The following is a 16,571-nucleotide window of genomic DNA, read 5'->3' on the forward strand; positions in this document are numbered from 1 at the left end:
TTAGCAAACTAATATAGGAACAGAAAACCAAGTACCACATGTTCTCACTTATAAGTGGGACTAAACGATGAGAACACATGAACACATAGAAGGGAACAACACATACTGGGGCCTATTGGAGGGCAGAGGGTAGGAGGGGGAGAGGATGACGAAAAATAACCAATGGGTACTAGGCTTATTACCCAGGTGAGGAAATAATCTGTACAACAAACCCCCATGATACAAGTTTACCTATATAACAAACCTGCACATGTATCCCTGAACTGAAAATAAAAGTAAAAAAAAAATAATCGATTTTTAAAGTCAAAAACTGTAAAAGGAGACAAAGGAGGTCATTATATGCTAAAAGGGTCAATTCATTAAGAAAGTATAACAATTGTAAATATATACACACCCAACATTGAAGCACCTAAATATACAGAGCAAATATTAATAGACTTCAGTCTACTGAGTAGTAAACTTAACCAAGGAGGTAAAAGACCCATACCTCCTAACCTGTACCTTGAAAACTATAAAACAATGATGAAAAATTAAAAAAACAAATGAAAATATATTCCATGTTCGTGTATTAGAAGAATATTGTTAAAATGTCTATACTGACCAAAGTGATCTACAGATACCATGTAATTTTTAATCAAAATTCCAATGTCATTTTTCACAGAAATGGAAAAAACAATTCTAAAATTTGTATGGAACCAGAAATGACCCCCAATAGCCAAAGTAATCTTGGGCAAAATGCGCAAAGCTGGAGGCATCACACTTCTTGATTTCAAAATATATTGTAAAGCTATTGTAATCAAAACAGCATGGTACTGGCATAAAAACAGACACATCAACTAATGGAACAGGATAGAAAGCACCAAAATCAAATCAAATATTTACAGTTAATTGATCTCCAACAATGACAGTCTCTTCAGTAAATGGTGTAGGGAAACTGGATATCTACATGCGGAAGAATGAAACTGGACCCCTATCTCATACTACAAAAATTAACTCAAAATGAATAAAAGACTTAAACGCAAGACCTGAAACTGCAAAGCTACTAGAAAAAAACACAGGGAAAAAGTTCCACAACATTAGTCTGGGCAACCACTTCCTAGATAAGACTCCAAAAGCACAGACAACAAAAGTGAAAGTAGACAAATGAGACTGAATGAAACTAAAAACTTTCTGCACAGCAAAGGAAACAACAGAGTAAAAAGACAACCCATGGATTGGGAGAAAATATTTGTAAACCATACGTCTGAAAAGCGGTTAATATCCAAAATATATAAGGAATTCAACTCAATAGCAAGAAAACAAATAACCCAGTTAAAAATGGGCAAAGGAGCTTCTCAAAAGAAGAGATATGAATGGCCAATGGGTATATGAAAAAATGCTCAATATCTGTAATCATCAGGGAAACACAAATTAAAACCAAAATGTGGGCCGGGCGTGGTGGCTCATGCCTGTAATCCCAGCACTTTGGGAAGCCGAGGCAGGCAGATCACGAGGTCAAGAGATTGAGACCATCCTGGCCAACATGGTGAAACCCCGTCTCTACTAAAAATACAAAAATTAGCTGGGCACAGTGACATGCGCCTGTAGTCCCAGCTACTCGGGAGGCTGAGGCAGGAGAATCTCTCGAACCAGAGATGCAGAGGTTGCAGTGAGCTGAGATCTCACCACTGCACTCCAGCCTGGTGACAGAGTGAGACACCGTCTCAAAAAACAAAACCAAACAAAAACAAAAACAAACAAAAATGTGATGTCATCTTACATCTGTTAGAATGGCTATTATCAAGAAGACAAATTATATTTGTTGGTGAGGATATGGAGAAAAGGGAACACTTGCACATATTGTTAGGAATGTAAATTAGTATAGCCATTTCAGAGAATGGTATGGAGGTTCCTCAAAAAAACAAAAAATAAAATTATCATATAATTCAGAAATCAATCCCAGTTCTGTGCATGCATTAATATCCAAAGGAATGCCAGGCGTGGTGGCTCTCGCCTGTAATCCCAGCACTTTGGGAGGCCGAGGCGGGCGGATCATGAGGTCAGGAGATTGAGACCATCCTGGCTAACACGGTGAAACCCTGTCTCTACTAAAAATATAAAAAATTAGCCAGGCGTGGTGGTGGGCGCCTGTAGTCCCAGCTACTCAGGAGGCTGAGGCAGCAAAGGCGTGAACCCGGGAGGCGGAGCTTGCAGTGAGCCGAGATCGCACCACTGTGCTCCAGCCTGGGCAACAGAGCGAGACTCTGTCTCAAAAAAAAAAAAAAAAAAACCAAAAGAATTGAAATCACTATTTTGAAGAGCTATATGTACTCCCATGTTCATTTTGGTTTTATTTACACTAGTGAAGGTATGGAAGCAACCTAAGTGCCCATCAACAAATGAATGGATAAAGAAAATGTGGTACATATATAAACGGAGTACTATACATCCTTTAAAAAGAAGGAAATTCTGTCATTCATGACAATGTGGATGGAACTGAAGGACATTATGCTAAGTGAAATAAGCCATGCACAGAAATACAAATATTGTATGATCTCACTTAGATGTGGAATCTAAAAAAGTTGATCTCACAGAAACAGTAGAAAGGTAGCTAACCAGAGGCTGAGGGGAGGGAGAGGTATGGGGAAAGGGAAAGTGTTGATTAAAGAATACGAAGCTTCAGTTAGACAAGAGGAATTAAGTTTTAGCAACCTACTGCACTGCATAGTGACCACAATTAATAATAATGTATTATATACTTTTTAATTGCTAATAGACTTTTACCATTCTCACTACAACAAAATAAGCTTGTGAGATAATGGATATGTTAGTTAGTTTGAATGAATCTTACTACAATATATACACAGACCAAAACATCACATTGTATCCTATAAATATATACAAAGATTATTTGTCAATTAAAAATAAATGTTAAAAATGATTTTTATTAGCCAGGCATGGTGGTGCACGCCTGTAGTCCCAATTACTTGGAAGGCTGAGGAAGGAGGATCACTGGAGGCTAGAAGTTTGAGGTTACAGTGAGTTATGACTGTGTATTGCTCTCTAGCATGGGCGACAGAGTGAGGCCCTGTCTGTAAAAAAAAAAATGATAACAAAACAAAGATTTAAAAATTTGTCTTTGTATGAAACAAAATAATACTGAAATTCTCTCCTGAAATGTTCATGGTCCTTTAAACAGTGTCATGAATGTAACTCCACAAAAGGGAAATCTGTCAAAGCCACCCAAAGATATACTGAGCTGATAGCCTTCCTCAACCTATCTATCCCTATCAAAAATAAAAATTAAAAAATAAAAACAAAACAAAACCCCAAGCTTCAGTCCACTAGAATGTTGAAGGCTCAGGTGTTTGGAACATGAAGTACTATCTCACAGAAAACCTTCTCCATAGAGAAGAGGGGTCATTGGAGCCCACAGCTCCACTGATGAGGGGCCAAGTTCTTCCACCCCACCCCAGGTCTCACAAAGGCTACTCTATATTTTGTCAATCCAGGGTACCTTCTCTCCGATCGCCAGCACCCCACCTAGACTAGAGGCTCTGACTAATCACACATAACTGAAAAAGCTCTGGGGAAAACGTTTTCACAACAGAATTTGTCCTCACAAGTGGACCCATCTGCCCAACCCAGTGTCCTACTGAACTTGATAGCTAATGTTCCCTCTAGATGCGCACGTTCCTCTGTTCCAAAATAAAACTTTAAAAAATCAATTTCCTATAGCAAAACCAATTAGGGGCAACTGCTAAATGAAGAGATATAGCATACACAACCTCGAAACCATTTAAGGGGAAAAAAATAAAAGGACAACAGGAACAACCAAAACTCAAGTCAACCCAAAAGTCACCAGAGGTAAAAATAAAAAAAGAAGAAGAAGAAGAAGCAAGGACTATGTTAAATAGAAAACAAACTTTTTGGGTTTCTTTTTTGTAGAGATGGAGTCTCACTATGTTGCCCAGGCTGGTGGTCTCCAACTCCTAGTCTCAAGCAATCCTCCTGCCTTGGCCTTCCAAAGTGTTGGGACTACAGGCGTGAGCCACCATGCCCAGCGGAAAACATGAACTTTAACATAGGAATATGTATAATCATATCAGTAAAAAAACAAAAAGGGGGGGTGTAAATAGGCTAAAACTCCCATTAAAAGACAAATGAGATTAAAAGATATCTAACTATAGGCTACTGATAAAATATACATTTAAAACAAAATGGCAAAAAAAAAAAATGTAGAGAATGAAGAAATATATACCAGGCAAACACTAACAGGAAGGAAACAGACATGATATTAATATAAAATAAAATTCAAGACCCAAAGCTCAAAGCAGGAAAAGAGCAATATTTCATGGAAATAAAGCATATAATATACCAGTAAATAAAAGTTATGGCACTTAAAAACCTAGCTTCCAAAATTCTAAGGGAGACTTTTGCTTCTTGCTATGAGGGAATAACTGGGATCAGACCCGCCTTTCCACTGTAAATCATAAAATGAACAAAACCCATGAGGCAAAATCAGCACTGAACAAGAAAGTAGTGAGAGCTTGCAATCCTTGAGATTAGGGAAATTATAACAGCTAAATCCATCAGGTGATCTTGGATTGGATCCTGAACCTATAAGGGCCATTATTGGGACAATCAGCAAAGTTAAATTAGGTCTGTAGACCAGATAGATGATAATACTGATCACTGTCAATTTCTGGTCTCGATGGAAATACTGTAGTCAGGAGGAGGGTATCCTTGTTTTTAGAAATTGCATACTGAAGTATTAAGAGGTAACAGGTATAGGCTTGGTGCAGTAGCTCATGCCTGTAATCCCAGCACTTTGGGAGACTGAAGCAGGAGGACTGCTTGAGTCCAGGAGTTCAAGATCAGCCTGGGTAACATAGTGAGACTCTGTCTGAACAACAACAACAAAATTTAAAAATTAGCTACCAGGTATGGTAGCTCATGCTTATAACCCCAGCACTTTGAGAGGCTGAGGTGGAAGGACTCCTTGAGCCCAGGAGTTCAAGACCAGCCAAGGCCACATAGTGAGACCTCGTCTCTACTAAGAATCAAAAAAACTAGCTGGGTGTGGTGGTGCATGCCTGTAGTCCCAACTACTCTGGAGGCTAAGATGGGAGGATCACTTGAGCCCAGGAGGTCAAAGCTTCAGTGAGCTATGATCATACTACTGCACTCCAGCCTGGGCAACAGAGTAAGACCCCATCTCAAAAAAAAAAAAAAAAATTAGCTGGGCATGGAGGCACATGCTTGTACTCCCAGCTACTCTGGAGGCTGAGGTTGGGGGATCACTTGAGCCTGGGAGGTTGAGGCTGCACTGGGCCTTGACAATGCCATTGCACTCTATCCTGGGTGCCAGAGAGAGACCCTACCTCAAAAACAAAACAAAAAAAGAAAAGAAAAGAAAAGAAAGAAGGAAAGAAGGAAAGATGGAAAGGGATCTAATGTTTGCAACTGATTCTGAAATGGTTCAGGAAATTTATACACTCACACACACACGGACGTGGGGTGGGGAGAACACATACCCATACAGAAAATGTGATAAATCTAGAAAATTTAGGTGAACAACATATATAAACTCTTTTTTTATTTTGAGACAGGGTCTGGCTCTGTCACCCAGGTTGGATTGCAGTGGTGCAATCATGGCTCCTGCAGCCTCAACCTCCTGGGTTCAAGCGATCTTCTCACCTCAGCCTCCCAAGTAGCTAGGAACACAGGCACATGCCACCATGCCTAACTTTTTTGTATTTTTTGTAGAGATGGGGTCTCACTATGTTGCCCAGGCTGGTCTCAAACTTCTGAGCTCAAGCAATCTGCCTGCCTCAGCCTCCCAAAGTGCTGGGATTACAGGTATGAGCCACCGCACCCAGTCAAGAACTCTTTGTATTAATAATAGACATTATTGGGACAATTGTTAAAACTTGGATGGGGTCTGAGGATGAAGTGGTAATAATGTATCAAGGTTAGTGTCCTGATTCAATGGCTGCATTGTACATATGTAAGAAGATGTCCTTATTTGTAGGAAATGCACTCTAATATATTGGGGGTGGGGGTGATAAGGCATTAGGTAACCAATTTACTCTCAAGTGGCTTGGTGGGAAAAAAAAAGTTCCTTGCATTGTACTTGCCGATTTTCTGAAAGTTTATAATTATTTCAACATTAAAAAATTAAAATATGCAAATACTTCAACCCAGCAGTTCCCATTTCTAGGTACCTGTTACAGAAAAATACTAGAAACATGTACCCAAAGAAGTATAGACAAGGATGCTTATAACAGGAAAAAGAAATGGAAACAGCACAAGTGTTCAGCAAAGATGAATGGTGAAATGAAATACGGTTCTTCCATACAATTAATGATTGTGTAGCTGTTAAAAAGAATGGGATAAGCCTATAATAGTGACATGCGAGAGATCTCCACAATACACTAATAAATAAAGCAAAGTGCAGAGAAGAATTTTTCCATTTGTGTGTGTGTATCCATATCTATATCCACAAACATCTTCTGGAAGTTTACACACGGAAACTGGTAACAGTAGTTATGTTTAGGGAATGAGAGTAATGGTCAGGGGAAGGGAGAGGGAGCATTTTACAATTAATTTAAACTCTTCTCTGCCTTTTTGTTTTCGATCCATGTACGTGTATTTCTCCTAAAAGTTCTGCATCAATCCCTCCAAAGCCATAAACCTACCATCTCACTGGGTCTTCCTTCAAATCTCTATCTCTGCTTCCTCACCCAAGAATTGCAAAAACAGGTTCCCTGAAATTACATCTTACACAATAATAAGACGTTTTTAGCCTCAGCCATTCCCCCTACCGCTTGCTGATATATCCTGCTACAGGTCATCAGGTAAATATGCTAAGAGGAACATAACACAGTGTTGTGCTATGTACCCATCCCTTGTTGACCTTGGATTCAACAGACTCAAACTATCTGTGGATAAAACCAATTTCAATCTAGATCCTGAGCTATTAAGATGTCTTCTAAGCCCACAAGCAAGCACAGCTGCTAAAATCAAGTTCAGAAGAAATATTCTCAGGAGACACAATGCACCTCAAAAGGTGCAAAACAGTGTCATGTTCTATACCCCTTCTATGCAATCTATTAACTAAACTCAGTTTTGGATGCAGGCAGACCACAATCCTCTGTGTTAGTGACACAGACTAACCCTCTGGCACCAACACGCATTAGAAACAGCTGATTCACCACAGGCTCAATTCACAACCCCCAATCCCTGTATCTGGGCAGCCAGTATTCAAGTATTCAGCAGAAAATTACTTCCACTGCAGAAGGCCACCAAGAATTCCTTTTAATGTAAAAAGCACGTAATGAGCTGGTAATACTTATCTGAAAACATCCTTTGGAAATGTTGCCCATGGACTTGTGCATGTCCTTGAGAAGATTAATTTCATAAGAAAAGTGCTGTTTCTACCCACAGACACTCCAACAGCCAAAGTCTGTCTTGGAGTAGATTTTGTCCCTTTGGGAAGGAACACAAGCTTGACCTCAAGTTGCAATTTGACCCAACAGGACTGGCATCTAAAGCTAAGGCTAAGGGTGCACTTCAATAAAGGCTGTAAAACAAGGCACAGCTGCCCTTGTTAGAGAATGCCACCCTGAATTGGCTGTGATCCAGCACCTACCAATACCTGATTGAAACGTCTGATCCTTGAGAGAGACCATCTGATGGGCCCCTTAAGGAGCCTTTCATTTGGATTTGATTAATCATTCCCTCCTCTGTTGTTGCTATCCACTCCACTGAGTTCATCCTGAAAGTACAGCCATTCCAGTTAAGTGTTTTTGTGTGTCCTCTCTATAGACTCGCCCCACTTAACATGGTAGCCACTAGCCACATGTGGCCTTTTAAATTAAAATTAGCATTCGATAATTTTTAAAAATTCTGCTCCTTTATTGCACTAACCACATTTCAACGCTTCATAGCCATATGCAGCTGGTAACTACTGTGTTTGACAGCACAGATAAAGAACATTTCCATCATCACAGAAAGTTCCATAGGACAGTGCTGCTCTAGACAGTGAGCTGCCTGAAGCAGGGACTGGCACTTGGTAATCTCCATGCCAACACCACACACAGACCCGGCAGCAAGAAAGCATTTCCTAAAGGTGTGTCCATTTTGATTATCAAAACTCTGTCACCAGTAGCCACTGCCTGATATTACTTTGTGACAAAATCCATTTGGATTTCATGCCAAGAGCAAGCATTTCTGCAGAGGAATGTGTCTGCTGCCTGCTGCTGGATTAATAACTGTAGAGGCAACTGGGACCCCAGGCTGCCAAAGATTTCAGACGCAAAGTAGGGATTCCAGCAGGGAGACTGGCACCTCTCAAGTGGCCAGTTACATCTATCTCCCCTGCTCTCTAAGGATGGTTTCTATTCTACCTTTTTCCTTTGTACAGGTAAGCAGTTTACAATTTGGGGGGAAGATGGGCCAGTATAAATCCTAAGTGAATGAATACTCACCTAAACTGCATTGGTTTTTTAATTTTAAAATCCTGACCCTTTTCTGGGCTGGACACGGTGGCTCACGCCTGTAATCCCAACACTTTGGGAGGCCGAGGCAGGCGGATCACAAGGTCAGGAGTTCAAGACCAGCCTGGCCAACAGAGTGAAACCCCATCTCTACTAAAAATACACCCGTAATCCCAGCTACTTGGGAGGCTGAGGCAGGAGAATCGCTTGAACCCAGGAGGCAGAGGTTGCAGTGAGCCAAGATCATGCCACTGCACACCAGCCTGGGCAATGCAGCGAGACTCTGTCTCAAAATAATAATAATAATAACAATAATAAAATAAATAATAAAATCCTGACCCTTTTCTGTGGATGAGTAAGAAAGCATACCAGGGACATCTTAGTCTGGTAAATCATAGATGCATCATCTCAGGATTTTCTATTTCTCTGCCTTAATGGAGTCTAAGTACTCACACTATCCCTACATTTGTCCAAGAAAGCCAGGACGCCACTCACCTGCCTGTCATCTGGGCTAGTGCCTGCATCTACACCACAACTTCAAGGGAACAGAGCTATTTATCAAAAAGGAAACCAACTTGATCAATGGTGAGATCAATTAGCAAATGCAAACAAGGCCCACTATAAGATGGACCAGAATCAAAGTTGGACCTGAGGGATTGAATCATGACCCAGCAAATGTGACAGTGGCACAAGCCTCTAGATCACTTGGGTTCAAGGAATAACACTCAAATCAGTCCCAGTAGATTGAGTCTGCTAATGGATGGGTGGGGAGCACAGCTTGATTCAACTTGAAACGAGCCATTTAATAAGAATGTTTCACCATCATATGATAAAGACCTCACCTGATGCAGCTGCTTGTCAAGTCTTGCCTCTCCCCTGCCCTCTGGCAGGTCAGAAAAACAACTTCACACCTCCCTGTCTACCATGGAAACATTCCTGGACACTGCTTGTGGAAAATCTATGCGACAAACTCACTGGTATGTATGGCCAATTTTACAAATGTCTCTTTGGTGAAAACAACTTCTCTCCCTTAACACAAACAAGTAGGTATCCCTCTCCCACCTTGTGCTGGAGAGGGTGGGGCCAAACCAAAAATGCTACTTGTTAGTCCCCAGTTTCCCTGAATGTTTGCACCACTTTAACTCTTGTTACCTCAGTCTAGATTTGAACACATTTGTCTTGATGAATTTATGCTTTCACACCTCAAAGCATGCTGAGTAATTAATATCCTCTGGGCTTGCTAAGCACTGCAGCATTGCAAGTGAACGTGAAAATGGCTTTCCTCTTATTCTGATTGCTAAATGGATTTAGCTATTGCCACCTGAGCTCCAAATAATTTCATGAATAAATTTAAATCACTCCCAGAGAGGACAATAATGACATGAAGCATTTCAGTCCACAACAGCCACTGCCACCAATCCACCTGCAGTGGCCATAAGAACTCTGACCCCGGCACTGACAGGGCACGCCTCCTCTAGTTACCCACTATGGGAAGGAAAACATGGTAAATAAGGGGACACTGAGATGCAAGCGCCACAGGTAAAAGTCCTAAAGTGCTTTTACATATTCCCAGGAAGTATCTAAGCATCCGTATGTAGAAGGTTGTTTAATTTAAATGCAGGGGAGGGATTTTTTTTTTTTTAAATAAATTGTATAAGTCACTTTGTTGGTGAGTTTGTAATCGTAAGGCCAATTTCAATCTTCCTTTTCACACAGAAACGTAAATGTCTACAACGGTTGTTCACAAGGAAATCTCAAATGTGCTTCAGATGCCTGCAAGGATAACCTTTTCCAAGAAGTCAGAGCTGAGAGCTAGGGAACTACTTAGCAAAAGAAAAATGGAGTGGGCGCCAGGGGCTAGGGAGTGAAGGGAATGAAGACTGACTGCTAGAGGCTGAAGGGCATGGGGTTTCTTTTTCGGGTTGTGAAATGTTTTCTAGAACTAGATAGTGGTGATAGTTGCACAACATAATGAGTATATTAAACACAGAGTCGTAGGCTTTAAAATGCTGAATTTTATGTTTTGTGAATGATGCCTCAATTTTTAAAAAATGGTGTAGTGTGTCTCCATATACTGTCCCTGGCATTCCACTCTGTGAGGGAGTGCCCTCGGACCTCAGAGATCAGATGTCAGAGATCAGAGATCAGCCCAAGAGCCACAGTGGTTAATCATTAGGTAGCAGACACAGAAATTGCCCCAAAGCCAGAAGATGCAAGGTCTTGTCCCAGACTGCCACTCACGGACTGGGGGTCCTAGAGTAATCACTTGATCCCATAGGAGTGACCTGTTCCCCATACGTAAAATGAAAGTGTCATACCTGATTACTCCTCCTCCCATGGTATGAGGTGGATGGCATGATAGAAATAAAACTAGCAAAGACAAATAAGGTGCTGTCATGATGTGTCACGAGGCTTAGGGTCCCATGATAGCCCTATGACAAGTGGCACATTGCTCTCAGGGCCACAGTGTCTGTGAAGCAGTGCAAGATACTAAGTGCTTTGTTAACTGGGTGTGGTGGCTCATGCCTGCAATCCTAGCACTTTGGGAGACTGAGGCGGGCAGATTACCTGAGCTCAGGAGTTCGAGACCAGCCTGGGCAACATGGCGAAACCCTGTCTCTACTAAAAATACAAAAAAAAGCCAGGCATGGTGGCACGTGCCTGTAATCCCAGCTACTTGGGAGGCTAAGGCAGGAGAATCGCTTGAACCCGGAAGGCAGGGGTTGCAGTGAGCCAAGATTGTGCCACTGCACTCCAGCCTAGGCAACAGTGCGAGACTATCTCAAAAAATAACAAATAATAAAAATAATTTAAAAATAAAAATAAAAGATACTACATGCTTTGCAAAAGGCGACAATGCTGGTATCATACACAGAATTGGGGCCAAGGTTTCCAAACTCTGGTCAAAGGCTGTTCTAGGGCAACACATGAGGATATCAGCACTGGTGACCAGCTTTGGAGCCAAACAGGCAGGATGCTCTGCCACTTAGCAGGAGAAATACCTTGTGCAAGGGACTTGACAGCCCTATACTTCAGTTTCCTCAGCTATAAAATGGAGATAACAATAGACCCTATTGAGTCAATGTTAGGATTAAATAATCATTATATATAAAGCATTTAGCACAATATGTGACATAGGAATTCCTCAAATGTTAACTAATATTATCATTAAATTTGGTATTAAGTAGAATCTACTAGTAAGTAGAAGGTCTTCAATAAATATGCATGAGTAAATGGCTTATAAGAGACTCATTAAAATGTTCAAAAGCTTAATGGATGAAGAGAGAACAAAGCCACAATCTAAACTCACCCAGTGTTTGATGAGCCTTTAGATTCTACTGATGTGACATAAGTTTGGGAAACTGAGGCACAAGAATGTAAGTGATTTGGACAAGGCCACCCCAAATCAGTCTGTTGATTAATAACAAATGCATATGGTATTGCCTTCCCCTGAAGGCAGCATAAACACCAATGGATCCTGTGTACTTTCTTAAGTCAGGTGAGAATCTATGTCTAGTTGGTGTTACATGGATGAACATTTCCAAATCAGAGCCAGGCAGAGTGGAACAGGATCTCAGAAATCATCAAGATTTTCAGTCTTGCCATCTGGCCAGGCCAATGCAGAGGGAGAAAGGCACTGAGCACGAGGCACCTCCTCCCATGTATCCCCAACCCAGGCCTTTGTCCTCAATTCCAATCCTGCAGGTCCTGCTATCCAGGAGAGATTTCCATAGCACCTCCAAGAAAGCATGTCCTGAATTGTACTCTGTCTTCCCTTGTGCTAGTAATCCTCCTCCAGCTATCCTTGTGCTAGCAATACCCAGTCTTAACTACTGTTGTGTTGTAGCAAGTTTTGAAATTGGGAAGTGTGAGTCTACCAACTTTGTGCTTGTTTTTCAAGCTTGTTTGGCTATTTTGGGTCCCTTAAATTTCTGTATGAATTTTAGGATCAGCTTGTCAATTTCTGCAAAAAGACAGCTGGGATTCTGATAGGGACTGTGTTGAATCTGTAGTTCAATTTGGGAAGTATCATTCCATCTATTTTTAAACATGCTCAAATCTCTCCCATTTTAACTAGAAAACCCTCTTTTGACTGTATATCCCCATATTGATACTGCTTTCTCTCCCACCCCTTCATAACCAAACTCATAAAATGACTATCTATCCTTGCTGTACCTGCTTGCTCCCTCTCGAATCACTCCTCAATGTCTCACAGCCAGCTCCCACTCAGAATCCACGAAACCAAATGCCAAGGCCTGCCTCTCCAACCTAGACCCTTTTCCTGAGTTCCCTGAACTCATGCAGTTTCACTGAATGGCACAGCCACCCACTGCGTTGTCCAAGCCACAAAGTTGTACACTGTCTTGACATCTTCTCCTTCATTCTCCACAGCCACCCTGTCACCAAGAACTGTCAATTCCACCTCCACCACATGCACAAAGCCCACCACTTTTCCACTGCCACTACCAAGCCAGGCAGCGATCATCTTTCCCCCTGGACAACCACAAACACCACCCTCCTGCTCCTTCCAGGTCTATGCTCCATCCAATCCATTCTCCACACAGCAGGCAGGGAGTCCTCCTTTTTCCTTTTTAAACAAACTTCAAGGCACCTCACTTCCCTGCTCAAAACTCCCGAAGACCTCCTCACTACACTGAATATAAGCTCCATATGCCTAACTATGGCCTGCAGGCCCCCCCGCCCCACAGTATTACATAAATTATATTGTTTTCAAATAATGTGTGTCCACTGTGAAAATCTTAGAAAATGCAGAAAAGAAGAAATAAAATAACAGCAAGTGGTTAACAATATGGATGAACCTTGAAAACATTATGCTAAGTGTAATAAGTCAATCACAAGAAGGCAAATACTATATTCCCATTTTATGAGGTCCCTAGAGTAGTCAAATTCACAGAGATAGATGGTAGAATGATGATTGCCAGGGGCTGGGGAGAGTGGGAGATGGGAAATTGCTTAATGATTAGAGGTTCAGTTTTGCAAGATAAAAAAGTCATGGAGATTGGTTGTACAACAATGTGAATATCCTTAACACTACTAACTATATACTTAGAAATCATCTAAGATGGTATTATGTGGGTTCTTTTTCCACAATTAATTAAAAAAAAAAACAGCAAGTGATGCTTTTTAAAAATCAAAGTTCAGAAAGACAAAGCCAATTATCGCAAGGCATGTTAACTTTGGACAGAATCTGAAATATCATCTAATAGACCATCCCTAAAATGCAGCAAAGTAATCTCCAGTGTATAATAGCAGTTCTCAGCGAGGGAGGATGAGCTGACCAACCTCAGAAACCTCCTCCCCGTCAGAATTCACTGGGCTGGGGGCCCAGCCATGTGCTTTGGAAGTGCATGCATTCATTCGAAGAGTCACATTTTTGGAAAGTTTTTGTGTTGACCCCAAAACTGGCCAGTGGATTACCCTGGCACTACAAAGAATTAGTTCGTCCCCTGTTGTCATATGGTCCTTTAGACATGTGAATCCTGTGCTAAGGGTCACTGGCTACCCGCACCAGGAGATCTTGTCTCCCCGCCACAAACTCCACTTCAACCACTTCCTCCCTTTGACTTGTGCAACTTTTCTCCATGAACTTGTCCATGTGCGTCATACCACCAGGAAACAGCTTGCTCAAATTCCCTTCCCAAATATACCTAATGGCAGACTGTGGCCTCTATCAACAATCACACTCAAATTCAACACCTGTGTACACAGTTAGGCGATGAAGCCCCAACAGCCGTTGGCACTTCTGTGGTGCTTTGTAAACACTGACTAAGCAATCTGGTAAGCAGCGTCAAAAACAGAATGAGGCCAGGCAGGGTGGCTCATGACTGTAATCTTGGCACATTGGGAGGCCAAGGCAGGATGATTGCTTGAGCCCCAGGAGTTTGAGACCAGCCTGAGCAACATGGTGAGACCTTGTCCATCTAAAAATTTAAAAAAAAAAAAAAAAATTAGCTGGGTGTGGTAGTACATGCCTGTAGTCCCAGTTACTTGGGAGGCTGAGGCAGGAAGATTGCTTGAGCCAGCCAGGGTGACAGGGTGAGACTCCATCTCTACAAAAAGTTTTTTAACATTAGCCAGGTGTGGTGGCATACACCTGTAGTCCCAGCTACTCGGGAGGCTGAGGTGGGAGGATTGCTTGAGCCCAGGAGGTTGAGGCTGCAGTGAGCCATGACTGCACCACTGCGCTCCAGCCTGGGAGACAGAGGTAGACTCTGTCTCAAATTGAAACTATACAAAACAAAACACAGAATGAGCTAGACCTTGGATATCAGTACCTCCTGCTCCATAACCTTCTGAAGCCAGCTTGTCATTGAAGCAGGCAATCAGTCTGGCTCATCCCACACCACAAATCTTCCAAGTGAGTAAGAACCCACTGATTCCTGCATCTGTAGAAAATGGGAGATAGGATATATGACAACTTCAAGGAACATTACTAGGCCCACATCTGCTTGATTTGGCCAACTAAATCCCTAAGCCATTTCTACAGAATATAAATTAAATAAGCATTTAATACTATGCAAAATAAAATTACAGCTATTCAGCTGACCTTTCCCCTTTTCCACTCTGTACTTGTGCCTGTTTACAAGCCCAGTGGGGAAGGTATGCCAAGCATATAGATGTTCTGAGGCTACAACAAGCCAATTAAAACAACAAAACAAAACAAAAAACTAGAAATGACAAATATCCTGCAAGTCTAGATTGTTGAACATGCCTGATCAGGTTGGAGAGGGAAGCAGGAGGAGCCCAAAGAAAGTCTCCTGTGTGTCCTAATGTGGAATCTAGCTTGCCTACTTTCTAAGCCACATTCCAGCCCACATGTGTCCCTTAAGACATGAACCAAGCCAGGTTTGGCAGCAGGCACCTCACCATTAAGGCCAGCTCAGCAGTGGCCATGCTCACCACTAAGAGCCCAGCAACTTAGTAGACCATGTTTATCCCCCAGTTTCACAGAACACATACATGCCCCTGACAGGGATCCCAAATTTTCCATCCCTACCTGGAACATGTAGGCACCAGCAGACGTGCACATAGAAACAAATATTACACCAGAGGGCTTCTCATGTTGCAACAAAGTGATTTTCACAGAGATAAATGTTGCAACAAAGTGATAGAAACACATTACAACAAAGTGATACTCCATAGAAACAAATGTTGCAACAAAGGATAATCTTATTTGTGTGAAGGACTAATATTTCCTATTCCATTTTATCTCATTAAATATGCTAGTTGCAACTCAACTACTTGCACAGGCCACTGATGGGTCAAGCCCCAGGTGCAACAACACTGTACAGATGCTGCCTAAGAAGTGACGTGTTTCTCGTATCACAGCCAATCCAGGACTGAAGAAACTCTCTAACCAGGAGTATTTTTTTTCTTTTCTTTTTTCTTTTTTTTTTTTTTTTGAGACAAAGTCTTGCTCTGTCACACAGGCTGGAGTGCAGTGACGCGATCTCGGCTCACCACAACCTCCGCCTCCCGGGTTCAAGCGATTCTCCTGCCTCAGCCTCCCAAGAAGGTAGTATTACAGGCATGTGCCACTGCACCCAACTAATTTTTTGTATTTTTAGTAGAGACAGGGTTTCACCATGTTGGTCAGGCTGGTCTTGAACTCCTGACCTCAGGTAATCCGCCTGCCTCGGCCTCCCAAAGTGCTAGGATTACAGGTGTGAGCCATCGCACCCGGCCTACCATGAGTATTTTCTAACCAAATGTGAGAGCCCTCCCCTCCAAGTCAAGATATCTGGATTCTTCGCTTGGTTCTGTGTCTTCGAACTTGGGCAAGTTGCTCCCATCTTCTTCCTCCATTTTCCCATTCTGTAGAAGGAAGGGATTGGATTAGATAATATAGGACAACATCCACTTACTGAAGACCTAGCAAGGAGCAGCTGCCATGTCAGACGCATGGCATCAACACTTTAGTGCTTTGTGAGCTGGCATGGTGCTGATGAGCAGCCTCTTTCACCAATGAGGAGCTGAGGCTCAGAGAGATGCAGCAGCACGGGGGCATGCAACTGGACAGGTCTGATTCCACCACACATGCCTGCCCCTAAGGTGCTCTAAAAGTAAAGT

The 16,571-nt window shown here is 42.1% G+C and overlaps 1 protein-coding gene across 6 annotated transcripts in view; it reads right to left on the reverse strand.

Moving 5' to 3' along the window:
* The window catches only part of CD99L2 (CD99 molecule like 2), a 122,764-nt gene that overhangs the window by 59,767 nt on the left and 46,426 nt on the right, over positions 1-16,571 (reverse strand). The gene's annotated exons all lie outside the window — the stretch shown is intronic.

This window comes from Theropithecus gelada, chromosome X, assembly GCF_003255815.1.
Source record: "Theropithecus gelada isolate Dixy chromosome X, Tgel_1.0, whole genome shotgun sequence".
Classification (NCBI taxonomy): Eukaryota; Metazoa; Chordata; class Mammalia; order Primates; family Cercopithecidae; genus Theropithecus; species Theropithecus gelada.